The sequence below is a fragment of the Choloepus didactylus genome, chromosome 26 (assembly GCF_015220235.1).
Source record: "Choloepus didactylus isolate mChoDid1 chromosome 26, mChoDid1.pri, whole genome shotgun sequence".
Classification (NCBI taxonomy): domain Eukaryota; kingdom Metazoa; phylum Chordata; class Mammalia; order Pilosa; family Megalonychidae; genus Choloepus; species Choloepus didactylus.
Genome location: NC_051332.1, coordinates 423,000 through 430,292, shown reverse-complemented (window position 1 = coordinate 430,292; position 7,293 = coordinate 423,000). Strand labels below are relative to the sequence as shown.

At 50.3% G+C, this 7,293-nt stretch overlaps 1 pseudogene; it reads right to left on the bottom strand.

Moving 5' to 3' along the window:
• Window positions 1-2,560: 2,560 nt before the first annotated feature.
• LOC119520678 lies at window positions 2,561-5,862 on the bottom strand (annotated as a pseudogene).
• Window positions 5,863-7,293: the final 1,431 nt, after the last annotated feature.

The following is a 7,293-nucleotide window of genomic DNA, read 5'->3' as shown; positions in this document are numbered from 1 at the left end:
AGGGTCTCTTGGGCCAGGTCACTCCCAGGGCCTGAGACACCACTCCCTGCCCAGCTCTGCTCTCCAAACCCTTCTGTAGGCTCTCAGCATCACAGAGGTCACACAGATGTGGGGATGGGGGCCAGGCACTGCCCCTGGCTCAGCTCCAGGCACAACCCACTGCACAGGGCCCCTGCCCTTCTCAAAACTGGCCATGTCATTCCACACCACCAGCCCTGGCCTTGCATGACTGTGGTCTGCTGGAGCACTGCAGGGAACCTGGTGGGGGTTTGCCCTCCCTGCAACAAACTGACTGGAGACATGTTCCCTGTCCACCCCTCTCAGTGGGCTCCAGGGCCTTAAGAAGGCTATGGTGACATGCAAGTGAAGCAGTAGCAGGGGCCATGGCCACCAGCAAAAATCAAGACTTCCCCAGACCCCACAAAGGGCTCACTTCTTTGGAATCATTTGGGGAGTGTCAGAAACTGTGGGTTCCTCAGCCCAACCCAGACCTGCTGGCCCAGCATGGTGGCATGCACTGATTGCACAAGAGGCTGGCCCTCAGCAGCCAGGAGGCCTCCACATGTGAGCTCCAAATGCTCAGGGTGTTCCTGGTCCCTCACCATGAGTAGGCTCCAGACATGGCCTCAAATTCCCCTCCAGCCCTGACCTCAGCCACACATGAGGCCCCAGACTGGACAGCCCCATGACCCCCAGGACACAGTCCCAAGCCCAATAACCTACCAGTGGGATCTGGAATATCTCTAGAAATGACTTCTATTTTTAAGTAAAATAAAGCACTTTTTTTGTTTTGTTTGGTTTTTTATTTTCTTCTACAAAAATAACATCTCCTCAAAGCAGAAAGCTGAGGATAGAAAACCCACAAAAAGAAAAAAAATAACTTGTCCTCCTCCACAAAGAGACAGTGTCACAGGTGGGGGAAGTGGAGACATTTTAGGAGTGCAAAGGTCTGGAGGCAACTGACCATGCACCTGAGACCCCAGCATGTCTATGGCCTGTGCCCTGGTTAAGGCCATTCTGCTCATTAGTGGTTAGTGTGCACCATGCTCAGGCCTCTATCAGGAAGCAGTGAAATCCCTCTGGGGATGATTCTCTCTCCCCAGGCCCAGGAGTCACCTTCTCACCCTGAGTCTTTCCAGCAGCATGCTCCACCTCCATCCACATGTGCTGGCCTCCTTGGTGCTTCTGGGCCTCTGTGACTCACTGCTTTCTCCCAGCCCCCAAGCTCCTCTTGCCCACCTACCTCCAAGAATAACTGATTTGCACTTGCTGCTGGCATGGCCCTGTGTCCATCCTGGACTTGCCAGGTTTGGGGGCCAGACCAGGGTTTTGTGGGCAGGCCTCACCTACTCAGAAGCAATGGATGACCCTCAAATCCCCTGCTGCTGCAGAGGGGATATGTGAGCTGCCTAGTTACCAAGACAGTCCTCATGCCTCACACACTACCTCAGTCACTCACACCATCCAGGGGAAGAGAGGATCACACCCCCAATTTACTAATGACAAGACTGAAGCTCAGAGAGGTAAAATGACTTGCCCAGAGTCACTCGACTAGTAAGTGGCAAAATTCATAGTCCAGTTGGACTTACTCCAAAGCAGAATCCCACATCAGAACCTATCAGGAATTTTTGTGCAGGGGGCACTGATGAAAGCTGCCCTGGTGATTCTCTGAGGGGGCTGTGAGTGAAATAGTGCACACTGACTGCACTGGGACACTTTCCCCCATAGGGGTTTACATCTGGAAGGTACAGAAAGCACCTCTCAACAGTATGGTCTGGGGCAAGTTGCTGGAGACAGGTGCCAGGTGGAGGCTTCTGTGACTCAGTGTTTCCTGGGTGTCTGGAGCCATGCTCCACATGCTCACTGTCGTCTCTCCTTTCACCCAAAGGACGGACCTTAATTAGGGTGATTGGAGTGCCCTGTGGTAGGAAGTGGGCTAACGATGTTTTGGTCTTGTGATGGAAGCCAGTAATCACTGCCCTGGCTCATAGTGGGATGGCCATTCCCAGGTTCATGGAGAGTTGAGTGGTGGGGGTAAATGAGTGAGAGAGTAGTCCTAGGATATTTGTTGACCCGATAAATATGAGTGAAATTAGTATTAGGGATCAGGTCCATCCTTTGGGGCTGTGAATAATTATTATTTGTTTTAAAATTAGGTTGATTGCTCATTGTTGGATCAAGATGAGTCAGTTTGTGATCAGGCAGCTAGGTGATGGGAATAGTAAGGTTGGGAGTACCATGATGAGGATTACAATGGGGATTCCTGCTACTGTGGGAGTGATGAAAGAGGCGAATAGATTTTCATTCATTTTGCTTCTCAAGGGGTTAAGTGTTTTGTTGTGTTGAGTGTTTTGGGTGTTGGGGAGGCAGGGAAGTTGTGTTTGGTAAGTTTGAGTTGTATTAGGATGAATAGTGAGATAAATATTGAGAGGATGGTAATGGATCATGTTAATGTGTTTAGTTGAGGCATTTCATTGAGGGGAAATTCGGGTTCCAAGTCTTTAACTTAAAAGATTAATGGTAGAATAACTTCTCTAATGATTTAGAGCATGGATTAAGATCAGTCCTCGAAATGCTTGAGTGGGACAAGTTCAAGTACGATTGGCATAAAGCTGTGGTTTGATCCACAAATTTTTGAGCATTGGCCATAGTAGAGGCTGGGACATGAAGATGTGAGTGTGGCTTGATTCAGTCATCCTGGGATGGCATCGGTTTTGACTCCTAGTGAGGGGACGGTCCATGAGTGAAGCACATCTTCTGATGAAATCAATATTCGAATTGACATCTCCATGGATAAAACAACTCAGTTGTCCACTTCTAATAGTCGGAGTTCTCCAGGCTTTAGATCAGAGGTGGGGATCATGTATGAGTCGAAGTTAAGGTCTTTGTATTCTGTATATTCATAGCTTCAGTATCATTGGTGTCCTATAGTTTTGACTGTGAGTAGTGCGTTGTTGACTTCATCCATCATGTACAGGATTTGTAGTGAGGGCAGGGCAATCAAGATCAGGATAATGGCTGGAAGAATTGTTCACACAGTCTCTACTTCTTGGGCATCTTTCCTCACAGCTGTGGAAACAGGCTCAGTGGGTGACAACTCAGGGAGGCCAAGAGCCTGTGGGAACCTCCACTAGAACCTGGTGTGAAGTTCCTCAAGGGGGGTCCCCAGGTCAGGGAGAAGCAAGGGGAAAGTTTGGCTGGGGTAATTATCTCCCCCCTCCCCTCATAGGACCTAGTGGAAGCTCTGGGTGGTGGGGTCCAGTGCCTGCTTGTGGGACAAGGGAAGCTCTGTTCTGCTGTTCTCAATTCTGGGTCCTGAGCCAGTGCCCAGACCCAGAGCATGGCTGAGTCACACCCATCTCTGTGATGGCCCCTGTGTGAGGCCCCTGGGTGAGTGTGGGAATGTATGCACCTGTGTGCATGCATGGACATGGGGACTGCATGTGAGGGTGCCCTTCCACAGATCTTTATCCAAAGAGAATGCACTGCCCCTGCTGCAGCTGGCACTCAGGACCACCCAACAATGGTGGCAGGAGGGGGTGGATAGGACCACGGAGCCCAGGCCGAAGCCCAGCCTCAGCCAGGCCTTGAGGCTATCACACAGAGGCCACCCAACATCCAGCCTATCCTGAGCCAGCCAAGGCCAGGTCAGGGTGGACCCCAGGAGGTGTGGGGTGTGGCTGGTCAGAAGGAAGGCAGCCTCAGGAGACTGCTTGCAATCCAAAAATTCTCCCCAGCTCATGCTGTACCAGGAAATTTAAGGATGTTCTCTGCTCAAGTCCACTCTCTTGGATCAGGCCTGGGCATGGGCCCAAGTGTGGTGCCTTGGCAATGACTAGCATCAGATTTGGGTGGGTGGGGATGATCTGCACCCCAGGAAGCTCCCCAGGGCCAACTCCATCTCCATTAACCTAGGGCTCCTAGCAGGCAGCACAGGGCCTGGTGGCTGCCAGGAGTCTCTCCTGAGCTGGCAGTCCCTGTGTCATGGCCTCCAGCCAGCATGCCTCTCTGGACATCTCCATTGACCCCAGAGCCAGGGGCTGCCTTGGCAGCTTTCTGCTCCAGCTGGGAGTGGTGACTTCACTTTGACTTCTTATCTGCAGATTGAAGCACAAATTGCAGCCCTGAGAGCATCCAGGCAAGAGGGGTGGGGCTCTGTAGAGCAGAAAAGAGTAGGAACCGGAGCAGGGCACCACAGGTCCCTCCCACCCAAAGGCCCATGGTCTTCCTATCTTCTGGACCCCAACCCATTCTCCCATTCCTCTGTGCCCAGGTAGAGGGCACAATGGGAGTGGGGAGTGGCACAGGGAAAGGCAGCTTTTCCCTCAGAGGCCTAGAGCACACCCCTAACCTCAACCCAAGACCCCCATTACCAGCCCAGAGTTTTCCCCTTTTAAAGGGTGGGTGTGTTTATTGTCATCATTACTTTGGGGAAAATTTAGATTCCTTTGGGTCCGCAGGTCCTACACTCCTGCCTGTTCTACCCTTGCAGTCCCACATTCTAAGAGCTCTCCTTTTTTTGGGACCAAGCACCAGTTAGGACAGCAGAGTGCAGGTCTTTTTGAAAGGTGTGTCCATGGCCAGCATCCTGCTCCCATTGTTGAACAGTCTTAAAGCTGGTGGAGCACAAACTAGCCCCACAACACTCACCCTCTCTGCCAGTGGGACCCTGGAAGTTGTAAACCACATGCTGGGTTCTACCCACGAGTGCACAGGAGGTGCTCCTGACCCCTTCTGCTGTCAGTTCTCCTCCTTCTTCCCCCTCTGGTCCCTAAAGGGGCCAAGGTCCCATTATACCCCCTCCCTTCTGAGAAATGGCACAGAATGTGCTCCCCACCAAGGGCATGGTGTCTGTGTGCCTGCCTTGTCTCTTGGACCACTGGGGCACGGCCCCTGCCAGTCAGTCCCGACATCATCACCCCACATGGTCTTCCTGACAAGGGTGCAGGGATCATGAGAGTGTACCAAGGGTGGAAAAGAAATGATATATGTGGCTGGCCTGTATTCTGCTCCACCCACTCCCTGGCCCTGGCTGGCACCCCATCCTAGTCCATACCCCACTATCCCAAGAACCTCACAATGGTATGCACCCCAAGCTCCACCCCACCCAGCCCCAGCCCACACAAAGCTACTATCCATGCTGGTCCCACCCTCTGCTTCACCCAGCACCATTACTCCTGCCCCAGCCCCATGGCAACCTGCCACAGCATCCTGCCAGCTAAACACCTGGCTCCCCACTGCACCCAGGTGTTAGATCCCTGAAGAATAAACTAATATGTAGAAGGAGTTTCTGACCCAGAGGCCCTGCAGTTTAACTCATAGAAAACAGGTGCCCCATAAACTAAAGAATGAAGGCTGTTCAAGGCTGTTTCAGCCACAATGGCCTCAAAGATGGGGAAGGCAATGTCAGATATATCAATAAGATGAACAACCAAAAAGGCCTGCTCTCCCTGGTTAAACAGCACAGCTGCTTTCCTAAAAAGAATACTGTCTTAGAACCCTAGCAACCAATCAGCCCAAAACTAGATAGGCACTTAACCAAACAAGGGACAGAACACCACAGCAGATACCCTACCCAATGTGGGTTCCTTTTTTCATTAAAAAAATGCTGTTCTCAGAGAGAGAGCTGGAGCCATTTTCTTTCTTTCTTTTTCTGGCTCCCAACTGTTTTCTTCCTCTAATAAATCTTACACTTTATACTTAAACTTTGACTCACTGCATTGTGTGGACTCCTGAATGACTCCAACATAACATTTGGAACCAAAGACCCATGATGGAGGTTTGACTGAGGTTTGAGTTTCCTGGCCCATCAGGGCAACAGGGCAGCCTTCCAGTTGACTCTGTTCCCCAAAATACAGCCATTCAGGTTTCCATGCATTCAGTGGCTTGAGTCCATCAACTCAGACCACCTTGATGCAATACCAGCTCACCCACACAGCTCTCAACTATCTACAACTAATTCAGCCTGGGGTAGGTAAGTGATGTCTTTCTGCCCAGGTTCCCCCTCAGGAGTTTTGTTTGGTGTCCCATGGAAACCCCAGCCCACCTCTGTGTGGCACCCCAGCCCACTTTAATGCAGTGCCTGGCTTCATAAGCCTAGGAAAATGTGAGTGCTCAGTCAAAAGTCTCTGACACTCTATGAGTGTCTTTCTCCATTGCAGCAGTAAAAGTAACCCAGGGGATGCCCTGGGTGAAAGACTGCATGCATTTCCTCACCCCCAATGACAAATCAGGGATGCCTATTTTGTGGTTGCAATGGGTTATGCAGATCTGGGCCATTAGTCTCATTTGAGCAATCTTTTGGGTGGCCTCTATAAGGCTCTAAAGGAGCAGGGGGACTGTGAGCATCCCACAGGTGATCTCCATAAGCCTCTGATGAGCAAAGTACCCTACAGGGAGACTGTAAGCCTCTAATGGAGTGGGGGGAACATGGGCATCTCACTGGTGATCTCCATAAGCCACTGAAGAGCAAAGTTCCCTACAGGGAGACCATAAGCCTCTAAAGGAGCAGGGGAGTCATGGGCCTCTCATGGGTAATCTCTGTAACCTCTGATGAGCACAGTTCCCTAACAAATCACAAGCCTCTCAAATTTCTTAAATAATCATGGGTAATATACAGTTTTCAATATCTCCAAAACTGAATTTCCTCCTAATTCTACCCCCTCAGATGTATACTCTACAATCTCAATAAACTACAATTGAAAGGGGAGGTAAAAGCAAAAAACAAAACAAAACAAAACAAAACAAAAACTCATTCACTTCTGTAATACAATTTGGCTGCAATATCCTTTAGAACAAAAATGTTAGCCAGAAAATGGAATTTTCAATTGGCAAATTCTCACTGAACATAATAATTTTATTTGGCACAATGGCAAATGGTCTGAAGCCCCTTATTTTCAAGATTTCTAAACTGTTCAGTCCCAGCTATCTTTGTGCCACTCTGTCACTTCCTACCAAATCCTCCTTCACAAATAAAACCTTCTAAGTCTTCCACTTTCCTTTCTACAAAAGTTAACCCTAAAAAGACTTAAACAGCTTCTGCTTCTTTAACCCTGCAAACCATCCCCCTGGTAACTATACTCCCCCTCCCAATTCCTCTCCAACCTCTTCCACTCCCCTTCCCTTGCCCTTAACCCCTTCTGCTCCCCTCCCCTCATCCTTAACCCCTTCCCTTCCATTCTTGTCCCATCACTGCCCCCTCCTCACCTCACCCCACCCACAATCTGCTTGCTGTCCACACACCCCTCCCCCCATCTCCTACTCCAGCCATCCTCTCTGGGGCAGGGGGGTGCA